Below are 14,115 nucleotides of genomic sequence, written 5' to 3'. Positions count from 1 at the left end.
CGGCGACCGACGGGGATGGGGGCAGTGACCGACAGGGGCGGTGACCAGCGGTGGTGGTGCTGACACCACGGCCACCTCACCCATCGGCAGTGGTGGTGGTGCCGACGCAACGGCCACCTCGGCCACGCCTCGGCCACGACGACCTCGCCCGGCCAATGGAGGTAGCGGTGGTGGTGTCGCGCGCCTCAGCCACCTCGCCCACTGGTAGTGGTGGTGGTGCCGCTCGCCTCGGACAGCGACCTCGCCCACACATGGGGGACTCCCCGCCGCGGAGCATGAGGGACTCACCGCCGAGCATGGGGGACTTACTGCTGCCGCCGGACATAAGCTGGATTAGAAAAGGAGTTAGAAATTTTTCGAAAGAACATATGAAAGGAGTTGATAAATTCATGCAATTTGTTCGGGCAAATTTTTCCAAGGATGTTGTCATTGTTTGCTCATGCTGTAATTGCCTCAATCGTTCGAGAAAAGCTCAAGGAGTAGTGGAAGATCATCTGCTTCTTAATCGGATGGCCAACACATATGATAGATCGATATATCATGGAGAACCTTTAGCCGGACAACCTCAACACATATTGAAGCTGATACACATGCCCCTCATATGATGGGTGGTAGTGATGCTGGCATTAATTTTATGGAAAATATTTTGCGAGAGAATGCTGGTTTGGATGAAGAGGATGGGCATGAAGATGATAGGATTCCTGACCTATTGAAGGATCTGTACGATGCTGAAGATCGTGCTGATGGGCAGAAGTCGATGTTTGTTGAGGTGTTGGACGAGGCTAAGCGCGCAGCTCATGAAGGGGGTAAATTTTCAAGATTTACCTTCACCGTGAAGTTACTCCACATCAAGTCTTTCTACCGGATTAGCAATGCTGCATTCAACGCAATAGTCCGGTTTTTGACCTTGCAATTCCCTGATAGTTGTGTTCCCAGGTCTTATGATGAAGCATTGAGCATAATCCGCAGACTGGGCTAGGTTATGTTTCAAGACATGTGTGCCCAAATAACTGTGTCTTGTTTCGGAAGGATTTTGCGAAGCATGACAACTGTCCAAAATGCAATGCCTCAAGGTGGAAAGATGCTGATGGGAAGAAGTTAATACCAGAGAAGGTACTAAGGCACTTTCCATTGATACCAAGGCTGCAGCGGATGTTTATCTCGAAGAAATCATCGTTGGAGGTACAATGGCACAAGCTTCAGTGTCAAACTGTGGACAATGAGCTGAGCCATCCAGCGGACGGAGAGGCATGGAAAGAATTTGACAGTGAACATGGAGATATTTCTGCAGATCCAAGGAATATAAAACTCGGCATTGCCACAGATGGCTTTAATCCGTTTGGAAACATAAACACGTCTCATAGCGTGTGGCCCGTTTTTGTGGTGCCGTACAACCTGCCACCATGGGCATGCATGGATCAGTCCAACTTCATGATGTCTCCAGGAAAGGATTTTGATGTCTTTATGGAGCCCTTCGTAGAAGAACTGCTCCAGCTCTGGACTGGTGTACGTACATACGATGCCTCTAGTCCGGAAGAAAAGTTCAATCTACGAGTTGCGGTCATATGGTCCATCCATGATTTCCCGGCACTGCACACTCTGTCTCGGAGGATCACAACGGGTTATCAGGCATGTGTCCATTGTGACAAAGACCGTTGCTCAAAGAGAATAAGGAGCAAGATCTACTATATTGGGCACCGCCGCTTTCTTCCCCGAAACCATCGCTGGAGAAGAAGCAAAGATTTTAATGGTGAGAATGAAACCCGTGACAAGCCAGCTAAATTCACTAAGGAAGAGCGGGAGTAGCAACTTGAGAAGGTGAAGGATGTGAGACCAGGAAAGCTTGCAAAGAAAAGAAAGCGCGCGGAAGGTCAATGTTGGGACCGGAGGTCTTGTTTGTGGGACCTGCGATACTGGGCTGGTCTGAAATTAAGGCATAATCTCGATGTAATGCACATTGAGCAAAACATATGTGAGAATCTGCCAGGGACATTTCTGAACATTGAAGGGAAGAGAAAGGACACGGTTAGTTCTAGGATTGATTTGGAGGACATGGGCATAAGAGAAGATTTGCATCTACAACATGATGAAGCTGAAGATACATTTGAAATGCCACGAGCATGGTATACAATGAGTAAAGAACAAAAGCTAGCATTCTGTGAATTCATAAGAGCGGTGATATTTGCATATGGTTATGCTTCTAACCTAGCAAAGTGTGTTACTTTTGATGGATTCAAGCTTTCAGTACTGAAAATCCATGATTGTCACATCCTCCTCCAAAGGATTTTACTCGCTAGCCTCCGTGGAATCATGGACAATGATATATATGAAGTGGTTGTTGAGCTGGGAAATTTCTTTAGAGAACTATGCTGCAAAACACTCAAGTTAACTGTTCTGGAAAGACTTGAAAAAGAAATCCCAATTATTCTTTGCAAGGTTGAGAAGATTTTCCCTCCAGCTTTCTTGTGGGGACCCCAACTAGCAAGTCGAGTTCGCCGTGCCCAGTGACCCCAAGGATCAATGTTCACTGAACACATATACTGAATAATAGAGTCTTACATCCAAGTACCGAAATTATTACATCAAACGACCAGAAGGTCGGGTTCAAGAGCAAGGCCTAGGGCCAAATTAAACAGATACATCGAGTAGCGGAAACTCGTAAGGGCTAAGTGATGCCCATGCCATCTAGCCTACACCGACAGGCATTCTGACTTGGAAGCGTCCTAGATCGCAGGTTCGTCTCCGACGGCGTACTCATCGCCAAACTCCGGTCCTTCCATGTCTGGTCAATAATATAACCAGTGGCAAGCCAATGAGTACTTTGAATGTACTCGCAAACAGCCCATGATATGAACATTTATAGCGAAGAATAACAGTAACATATATCTTTAGTGGAATGCAATTTGGTGGAATGATCAGGTACATGCAACAAGTTAAAGAATTCCTCTTTAAGAACAGGTTACAAATATCGACATATCTGACCCAAGGGCTGAACACACCGGGTTCACCCTATATGCCAAGTCATCGAACTTGTCATAACCTCAATGTATTAATGAGGGTTAAACCATCCGGGTTTACCCTATATGCCAAGTCATCGAACTTGGTCATATTATTGTGATTATCATAACAACAACTTTTTAACACCACACACACACACTTGGTTTATGCGGAAACGCTGGACGTAGTTTAAGCAGCACCACCCAACTGTCCTTGACCGTGGACACGGCTATTCGAATAGTTTACACTCTGCAGAGGTAGTATGCTGGACCCACGAGAAACGGGAAACTTCCGTGTCATCCACGACTCGCGGTATATCACATATACCGGAGGTAAGTACCCGATCATCATCTTTCCCCTGACGATACTAGAAAAAGAGGTCCACTCGATTGGTACCCAGCCCAGATGTTGTACGTCCTATGAGCACCGACTCTGGACAGTATCAACCATGCGGGGACCAACGGTGTGCCTGGAACTCATAATAATGGCATAGTCGTCCTACCTGGCATGACCGCATAACGAGAGTGACACCGATCACTCCCGCCACTAGTAATGTGGCTCTTTGCTAGTACCGACCAGAGTAATCAACAAAGCCCCGTCCCATAAAGGGGTATCGTGCTCGTACTGGTAAGGTTGGGACGTTCGACACATCATAAATCTAATCCCATTTCCGAAACCATACTCACACAAAAACACCGGTGCATCACTTCACCAAAAGTGATCACCAACTGATCATCACCCTCGGGCATTAGTGGCACCCGACGGGGTTTTCATAAACTCTTTATTTAACTCATCGTTATGCTCATGATAATATGCTCTATCATTACTTGTCAACATTGTATAACATGACCCTCAAGGGGTAGGGTCAAGCTCAATGCAATGATCTTACTCTGCTAGTCAACATGACAGTAGCATGATCCTCATAAGTGGTAGGGTCAAGCTCATCCTGTTTGTGCTCCGAGGAGCCACATGAATAACATCATCAATATGCAAGGGCTTTGAAGAAGCCTCCGGTGCCATCACCACAATGATGAACCGGCATCGTGATCACATGCAACGGGAAAATACCAACGATACTAGCATGCAACAATGTTTGTGCTCAAGTCATGGTCAAAGGGCTACTTGCCTTGGTCAGCTAGGTATCCGGGGTCTTCGAGGTCTTCCGCTCTGGATCCTCCGTCACTCGGTAACTCTACCATCGAGAAAGGAATAAATAAATAATAGCTCTCACTAAAAGAGATCACAAAGTGCTTTTAGAAATGTTGCGAAGTTTGAATAAATTCAGTTTATTATTTTGGAACATGTTTCCGATAGTATTTATTAGCTAAGCATATTTATTTAAAAGCAAACAGAAGTAAACAAGTGCTTTTTAATATCATTTTATTATACTAAAATAGTTTCTGTTTTTGATAAATGTCAAACACTACAGAATCAAATACTACACACTTTTAGAAAATTACTGGTGGAAGAATCATATTTTTCTAGTGGCTAAATATTTTTATAAAAATCATTTAAGTTACTGGATTAAAATAAAAGGAAAAGGCCAGGGGGAACAGATCCAGCCGGCCCAGCCAGCAGGCCTGGCCACCAGGCACGCGCGGGCCAGGTTCAAACCTGACCTGCGGGCCCCTAGGGTCAGCGTCAGCGGATGCGCGTGCTGGCTGCCCCAGGACACTGACAGGTGGGCTCCACCTGTCGGGTTCATCTCCTACCTCCAGCCAGAGAGGTGGAGACGGCTGCCGGCGAGGCTGCCGTTGTCCTCAGGCCAATCTAGGAGCGGGAACGGGTCCCTCGTGCCTCCGCCTACCTGCTCGTGGTGGGGACGTCGCCGGAGGTGGTCTGGGTCGCCGGCGACGAGGTGACCATGGCGGAAGGGTTTCGGGTTGGTGTTGAACTAGTGGCTAGGGGCACAGATTCGCTCGGAAAGTTGGGGGAAATGCTCCTCGTGTCAAGGGGAGTGTAATGGGAGGTCGGGCAGCGCAGGAGCCGACGTGTAGCTGGAGATCGACCGGAGCTCCGAGGCGGAGGGGCCCTGGTCGATCTCGAGCACCGGGGCTCTGCGAGCTCGACTGGGTGGCTAGGGGGTGTCTACTGGTTGTGCTGAAGCTGCTTCGAGGGTGCTGGGGTGCCGGGGGGACCTAGTATAGGCCAGCGACGGTGACCCGACTCGGACGCGCCTGTGACTCACCGTGGTGCGCGTGCGAGCACAGTGAGGTGCTGGCCGCGAAACCACGGGTTCGGGACGTGGTTTAGGACCTCCTAGTGCATCGGCCGCAGAGGGAAAGCGAGTGGGGTCGAGCCGCAGCGACCGTGCATGCTCGGCCGCGTTGGGCGCGCACGGGCACGCGTCGCCTGAGCTCTTGCGCGAGGGGAGAGGGTCCCTGGGGGTAGCTTTGCACTGAATGGTTGTCGGGGGAGCGTTTGGACATAACTGGGGAGGTTGGGACCGTCCGGGGCGTCGTCCCCTTGAGGGAGGCTCTCTGTAGCGCGCCCAGAGCGCAGTTTTGGCATGCCACGGCATGCTGGCGCGCTCTGGGGCACTTGGGCCGTGTCCTCCATGTCCTGAGTGTTGCTGGGAGTGCCTAGCCGTTGTGATTTAGTGGGAGCCCGAGCTGGTCTAGGGAGCAAGGAACACTAGTGTTGCCAGTACTGCCATGCGGTTCAAATTGGAGTTCTTGTCACTTGTGCTTGGAGTTACGGAGGGGCTGATTGACAGTGACTTGGGGTGCTTCCACTCCACCACTGGAAATGAAACTTAACAGGTTTGGTCTTGGGGTAAAAACATGGGGTTTCACCAAATTTGAGCTCCATTGAACCAGTTTGGCTTTGTAAACTTGAAAATGCCTCAAAATGACCAGTACTGTCCTTTACAAAGGAAGTGTGGCCAAACAGAGTCTCACAAATCCCATCTTTGGTGTGGAGTCCTCATTTGGGGTGTCAAACACCTCTGCAGAGTTTCAGCTCCATTGGAGAAACTTTGCAATGTAGAGTTGTTCCAACTCTTCTCTGGACAGAGAGGGTTTGGGGTTCATTAGGTGCACTTCCCCACCTTGGATCAAGGTGATATTTTTGGTGAGCACATAATATGGCTTGGGAGGGCTCCTATAATTTTATGGGAATTTACTGAGATAATTTCCTTTGGAAACATCTCAAAAAGCTAAAACAGACAGAAATGGTTTTTAGGGTTTTACTCAAATAATATTAATATAAAATAGGGTTGAAAATCTTATATATGGAAAATATATGTCCTTCTGAGATTCCATGAGTTTACTCATAATTTTCTAAGGCAGGAAAGCAATTTTCCTTGTGGGAATATCATTACTGGCCTCAGAAACAGACATAGATATAAAATAGGAAAATTATATTTTAAATCACCAATTAATGTTTCCAATGTATGAAAATAATATTTGGATCAGATCACCAACTTTGGTTGGAAGTGCCACTTGGCTTCAAGAGCTAGTAGTGTATCCCAACATGATGAAGGTGATCTTGTTATAAAGGAAAAAAGGGTTTTTGAAGAGAGCAAAATAATAAGTTTTCATGGGTTTGAGTCATCAAACAAGCAAGCATTCACTCATACAAGGGTTCACATGGCACTCACAACATTATTTGAAAAAGTTTTAACAAGCTCTGATTTTGCAACATAAAATACTTGTGGTGAAAAACAGGGTGTGACAGACCTATCTCTCTTACAAGAATCTCGTCCCCGAGATTCCTAAGCTAAGTGTTAAATAGCTCGGGAAATTCTGATCGGAGATAGTCTTAACGTTCCCACGTGGCTTCTGCTTCGGTATGGTTGCTCCACTGAACCTTGAAAAACTTGATGGTGCGGCTTCTGGTGCAACATTCGGCTTCATCCAAAATGCGGATCGGTCTCTCGTGGTAGGTAAGATCTGGCTGAAGGTCAATAGCTTGATGATAAATGTCCTTGTAAAGACCGGGACGGTTCGGCACTTGCAAGCACTTCCGGAGCTGTGACACGTGAAACCCGTTGTGCACACCCGAAAGCTCAGGAGGTAGCTCCAACTGATAAGCTACTTCCCCGCGCCTTGCCGTGATCTTGAAGGGTCCAATGAACCTTGGAGCTAGCTTCCCCTTGACGTGGAAACGCTTGGTCCCCTTGAGAAGTGTGACTCGCAAGTACACCTGGTCTCCGGGAACAAACTCCACGTTTCTGCGACGAGGGTCCTCATAGCTCTTCTGCCTTGACTTAGCTGCCTCCAAGTTTTCTTGGACAAGCTGAACCTTGTCCCCTGCTTCATGCAGTGCTTCTGGTCCGAAAACTAGTCCTTCACCGGTTTCGGACCAATTGAGCGGGGTGCGGCACTTCCGCCCATATAATGCTTCCAATGGGGCCATCTGAAGACTGGACTGGTAGCTGTTGTTGTAAGAAAACTCAGCAAACGGCAGGCAGTCTTCCCATGTTGGCACCATGAGCCAAAACACATGCGCGGAGCATGTCCTCAAGTATCTGGTTTACCCTCTCGGTCTGTCCGCCCGTCTGCGGGTGGAAAGCCGTACTGAAGGAGAGTTTGGTTCCGAGAGCTTCTTGAAACTTCTTCCAGAATCTTGATGTGAATTGCGTGCCACGGTCGGACACGATATCCTTGGGAACTCCATGGAGACTCACCACTCGATGAATGTACAGACTGGCCAGCTGGCTGCCATCGTAGGTGGTGTTAACGGGGATGAAATGGGCCACCTTGGTCAAATGATCGACTATGACCCAAATGGAGTTATGACCCTTATTCGACCGGGGCAACCCGATGATGAAGTCCATGCCGACTTTATCCCACTTCCATTCCGGCACTTGAAGAGGTTGCAGCAATCCAGCAGGTCGCTGGTGTTTAGCCTTGACTCGCTGGCATACATTGCATTTAGCGACATAGGAGCCAATTTCTCTCTTCATGCCATGCCACCAGAATCGTTCTCGGATGTCTTGGTACAACTTGGTACCACGTGGATGGATAGAGTACGGTGTGTCATGAGCCTCTTGCAGGATCAAGTCCTTAAGTTCGGCCTTGTTAGGTACGCACAAGCGCTTCCCGTACCACAGTACTCCTTGGTCATCAATCAAGAATCCTGGGGCTTTGCCTTCTCGCACCTTCCTCTTGAGGGCTTCGATACTCTTGTGCCCCTTCTGGGCTTCCTTGATGTCGTCTGCCAGAGTAGGCTTGACCTCGAGGTTGGCCAGGTACCCTGGTTCGACTATCTCAAGCCCGAAGTCCTCCATCTCTTCATACAAGACGGGTAACCTTTCCTTGAGCGTGACGTTCAAGGAGCCTGCCTTCCGGCTTAACGCATCGGCTACCACGTACGCCTTGCCGGGATGATACTGAATGTTGAGGTCGTAATCGTTGATTAACTCAAGCCATCTCCGCTGCCTCATATTCAGCTCCCTCTGAGTGAAGATATATTTCAGACTTTTGTGGTCTGTATATATCTCACATTGCTTCCGCAGAAGGTAATGTCGCCACGTCGTCAGAGCATGCACTACAGCTGCTAGCTCGAGATCATGGGTGGCGTAGTTCTCCTCATGCGGTCGCAGTTGCCGTGGCAAGTACGCCACGACCCTGCCATCTTGCATCAGGACTCCACCGAGCCCGGTTCCAGAGGCATCACAATATATCACGAATTCCTTGTTGATGTCTCGGGTAGCCAATATCGGGGCGGTAGTTAGCCTCTTCTTCAACTCCTCGAAGCTTGCTTCACACGCCGGTGTCCACTCGAACTTCCGGCCTTTCTTCAAGAGCTGAGTCATAGGACGAGCGATGCTGGAGAATCCTTCTACGAACTTGCGGTAGTATCCCGCGAGCCCGAGGAAACTCCTGACATCCTTCACGTCCTTTGGTGATTCCCAGTTGGTCATTGTAGTAATCTTGGACTGATCTACGGCCAAACCGCGTGCCGTCAGGGTATGACCCAGAAATCCAACTTCGTTCAGCCAGAACTGACACTTGCTGAATTTGGCATAAAGCTGGTGCTCTCGAAGCTTTCCCAGAACTAGCCTCAGGTGTTGCTCATGCTCCTCTTCAGACTTGGAGAAGATTAATATGTCATCGATGAACACGACGACAAACTTGTCCAACTATTCCATGAAGACCTTGTTCATGAGGTATATGAAGTAGGCTGGGGCATTTGCCAAACCGAAGGGCATGACCGTGCATTCATATAGACCGTACCGGGTCATGAATGCAGTCTTGGGTATATCTTCAGGTCGGATTTTCAATTGGTAGTATCCCGATCGAAGATCGATCTTGGAAAATACCCTGGCCCCGTTTAACTGGTCAAACAGGTCTTCTATCTTGGGGAGCGGGTACTTGTTCTTAATTGTGACTTCATTAAGAGAACGGTAATCGACGCAGTGTCGAATGGTACCATCCATCTTTGAAACAAATAGAACAGGTGATCCCCAAGGTGATGCACTCGGACGGATGAACCCTTTCCTGAGTTGCTCATCCAGCTGCTTCTTCAGCTCTGCCATCTCTTCAGAACCCATCCTGTAAGGCTTTTTGTATATAGGCCTTGATCCGGGCATGAGCTCAATGATGAACTCGATGTCTCGGTCAGGAGGCATTCCGGGTAGCTCGTCAAGAAAGACGTCCGGGTATTCACAAACTATAGGCACTTGATCAAGCTCTACCTCGGATAGACTTTTGACTCGAAGCACTTGAGCCGATACTGGCTCAGAGACGAACTTGACCTTGATCCCTTGGTTGCTTGTCATGGTAATGGCCCTGTTGGCACATTCCAAAAGACTCTGGTGCTTGGCCAACCAATCCATTCCGAGGATTACTTCTACACCTTGCGATTTAAGCACAATGAGGTCTGCCAAGAAACTAGTCCCATTGATAACTATCTCGACCCTTCTACACCCTAGGTTGGTCCACAATACTGCTCCCGGAGTTTGAATTGCCATCTGCCCACGGAGTAGAGTGGGTTTTAAACCACACTTCTCCGCAAACCCTTGAGTAACAAAAGAATGCGAGGCACCACAATCAAACAACACTGTTGGTGGAGTTGAGTTGACGAGGAACGTACCCAGAATTCACTCCGGGTCTTCCTGCGCCTCTTCTGCAGTGATGTGATTGATCCGGCCCCTGCCATTGAACTGCTGGTTGCGGGGGGGCTGGTTCCTTCCTTGGTGCACCTTGACCGGGGTTGGGTGCATTGGGACGCGGTGCGTCGGGCTTCTTGTTGGGGCACTGCCTGGAATAGTGCCCAGTCTGACCACACCCAAAGCAGGTGACTTGCCCCGGAGGGTTGGTCTTGACTCCACCGTTGTTCGGCGGGTTGACTGCTGGCTTGGCTTGCTGCTGAGGCTGATAATTCTGGTGGAACACCGGATACTTGTACTGCTGCTGCTGAAAGTTGGGTCTTGCAGGTGCTGACTGCCATGGTCTTGGTCTTGCGCTACTGGGTCCTCCACTGCCTATCAGTTTGCGCTTGCGGGTGTCGTCCATCGCATGTCGCTTGTCTTCCAGCATAAGTGCCTTGTTAACAAGCTCGCTGAAAGTCTGGCAGTCGCAAACCACCAACTGGTATTGCAGGGACTGCCGTAACCCTTCCATGAAGCGTTCCACCTTAGCGGCTTCAGTGTTAACATCTTCGGGCACATACCTCGACAAGAGGTTAAACTTCTGCAGGTACTCCTTAACAGTTCCACTGCCCTGCCTGATGGCTCGGAATTCCCGCTTCTTAATGGTCATCAGTCCAGGTGGAATGTGAGCCGCGCGAAATCCTTCCTTGAACATCACCCAAGTGATGACTTGCCCTATCCGCATGATCTGGAATCCATCCCACCATGCCCTAGCGGTGCCTCCGAGACAGTGAGAAGCATAAAGGACCTTCTCATGATCGTCGGTGCACTTAACCAGCGCAAGGAGGTCTTCAATGGTGCGAATCCAGTCATCGGCGTCCAGTGGTTCAGTCGACTCCGTGAATATGGGAGGCGTAGTGCGCATGAACTCAGAAAGAGTAGAGCGACTACCGCCATTCCCATTCCGCGGCGGGTTGTCCACCAGGACTTGAGTCAGCTACTGAATAGCGGCATTGCTGGCTTGACGCTCCTCCCGAAGAGCTTGAAGTAACTGAGCCATCGTCAAGTTCTCAGGAGGAGGTGGTGGCGGAAGGTCCCTAGGCTGCTCGTGGTGACCTCCAGCGTGAGCTTCTCCTTCGGTTCCCTACGGCGTCCCTGAGGAGCCGGCGCCGGGGTTGCCGAAGGTGCTGTTGCGGGTTGCGTTCACCATCCTGTCATAGAAACAGACAGGTCAAAATGCCACCTTGCTCGGGAATAGAAGGATTCGCTCCTAGTAAGAGGGGGTCCAATACGTGCATGTGCCAAGTTTTCAAAACCAAAGTTTTTGCCAAACTGGAAATTGCATTCATAAAAAAAAGTAGGTGATGTAGTGACTTATAGGCTGCCTAAGGCAATATGTGAGTTACATCAGGCACACATATGCAAATTAGAAACGGATACATGGATACCCTATGCTCGGGGTACTCCTAATTGCCTACGCTAAATCCTACGTGGCGGACTGCTCGGTCTCAAAGACGGACTCAACAGGATCCTCATCTTCATCAACATCTTCCTCCATTATAGGAGTGGAAGAAAGAATCCGCACATCACGGCGTCTCTTAGGCGAGCCGGCGAAGATCTCAGTGTACTCTTCCGCTGTCAGGCGGCGACTCCGAAGAGGGACTGCCTGGATGGGTAACACACCACCCCTAGTGGCAACAGCTGTCCTCCCTTCAGGTGCGCCTGCCTTCTTTAGCTTGCGGTTCTGCATCTTCTCAGTGTGGAGCAGGCCCTTGACTAGGTGCAGCTCTTGGCGAAGCTTGACTGATTCCTTAACCAGGAAGTGCGTCAGGGTGTCCGACGAGAGACTAAATTAGGTCTGAAACCTTAATGGCATCCCATCCTCCGTGGCTGGGGTGAGTGTCCAACTCCCATCCACTCCTTCCTTAATGAAAGGTAGGTGACGAGTGACAGGCTCATTAGCCATCTCAAGCAGGATGCTGCGGAGTTGCACGAGCGCATCTCGTGCAGCCGTCTCCACTGCCAACATCAGCTCTCCCATCTATGGTCCTTCGAAGAACCAACTAGACGGGGAGCCATTAGCCTTCACTATCACGTCCACATGATATTCCTTAGTGTCGGCGTTGACCCAGTGCTTGTGGTAGAGGAAGATGGGCGTGCGACGTACGTGGAACTTCTCGAGACAATCCACCAGAAGGAGTGGAAAGCCGGTCTCCAGAAGCATCTCAGGTACGGCAGCCATCTACAAGGCATAGGAGAGAAGTCAGACGATTGTATGTGCAAAAGTCTTGTGCAAGGCTAGCATTCTAACGTTCTCGACTAACGTCCATGCTATCTAAGGCTTCCTATAGTCAGGATGGCTCTGATACCAGTTCTGTGGAGACCCCGACTAGCAAGTCGAGTTCGCCGTGCCCAGTGACCCCAAGGATCAATGTTCACTGAACACAGATACTGAATAATAGAGTCTTACATCCAAGTACCGACATTATTACATCAAACGACCAGAAGGTCGGGTTCAAGAGTGAGGCCTAAGGCCAAATTAAACAGATACATCGAGTAGCGGAAACTCGTAAGGGCTAAGCGATGCCCATGCCATCAAGCCTACACCGACAGGCATTCTGACTTGGAAGCGTCCTAGATCGCAGGTTCGTCTCCGACGGCGTACTCATCGCCAAACTCCGGTCCTTCCATGTTTGGTCAATAATATAACGAGTGGCAAGCCAATGAGTACTTTGAATGTACTCGCAAACAGCCCAAGATATGAACATTTATAGCGAAGAATGACAGTAACATATATCTTTAGTGGAATGCAATTTGGTGGAATGATCAGGTACATGCAACAAGTTAAAGAATTACTCTTTAAGAACAGGTTACAGATATCGACATATCTGACCCAAGGGCTGAACACACCGGGTTCACCCTATATGCCAAGTCATCGGACTTGTCATAACCTCAATGTATTAATGAGGGTTAAACCATCCGGGTTTACCCTATAAGCCAAGTCATCGAACTTGGTCATATTATTGTGATTATCATAACAACACCTTTTTAACACCACACACACACACTTGGTTTATGCGGAAACGCTAGACGTAGTTTAAGGAGCACCACCCAACTGTCCTTGACCGTGGACACGGCTATTCGAATAGTTTACACTCTGCAGAGGTAGTACGCTTGACCCACGAGAAACGGGAAACTTCCGTGTCATCCACGACTCGCGGTATATCACATATACCCGAGGTAAGTACCCGATCATCATCTTTCCCCTGACGATACTAGACAAAGAGGTCCACTCGATTGGTACCCAGCCCACATGTTGTACGTCTTACGAGCACCGACTCTGGACAGTATCAACCATGCGGGGACCAATGGTGTGCCTGGAACTCATAATAATGGCATAGTCGTCCTACCTGGCACGACCCCATCACGAGAGTGACACCGATCACTCCCGCCACTAGTAATGTGGATCTTTGCTAGTGCCGACCAGAGTAATCAACAATGCCCCGTCCCATAAAGGGGTATCGTGGTCGTACTAGTAAGGTTGGGACGGTCCAAACATCATAAGTCTAATCCCATTTCCGAAACCATACTCACACCAAAACGCCAGTGCATCACTTCACCAAAAGTGATCACTAACTCATCATCACCCTCGGGCATTAGTGGCACCCGATGGGGTTTTCATAAACTCTTTATTTAACTCATCGTTATGCTCATGATAATATGCTCTATCATTACTTGTCAACATGGTATAACATGACCCTCAAGGGGTAGGGTCAAGCTCAATGCAATGATCTTACTCTACTAGTCAACATGACAGTAGCATGATCCTCATAAGTGGTAGGGTCAAGCTCATCATGTTTATGCTCCGAGGAGCCACATGAATAACATCATCAACATGCAAGGGCTTTGAAGAAGCCTCCGGTGCCATCACCACAGTGATGAACCGGCATCGTGATCACATGCAACAGGAAAATACCAACTATACTAGCATGCAACAATGTTTGTGCTCAAGTCATGGTCAAAGGGCTGCTTGCCTTGCTCAACTCAATGCAAGGTCACTCGGTAACTCTACCGTCGAG

Source organism: Hordeum vulgare, chromosome 2H (genome assembly GCF_904849725.1).
Source record: "Hordeum vulgare subsp. vulgare chromosome 2H, MorexV3_pseudomolecules_assembly, whole genome shotgun sequence".
NCBI lineage: Eukaryota > Viridiplantae > Streptophyta > Magnoliopsida > Poales > Poaceae > Hordeum > Hordeum vulgare.
Note: the sequence above shows the minus strand (reverse complement) of the source record.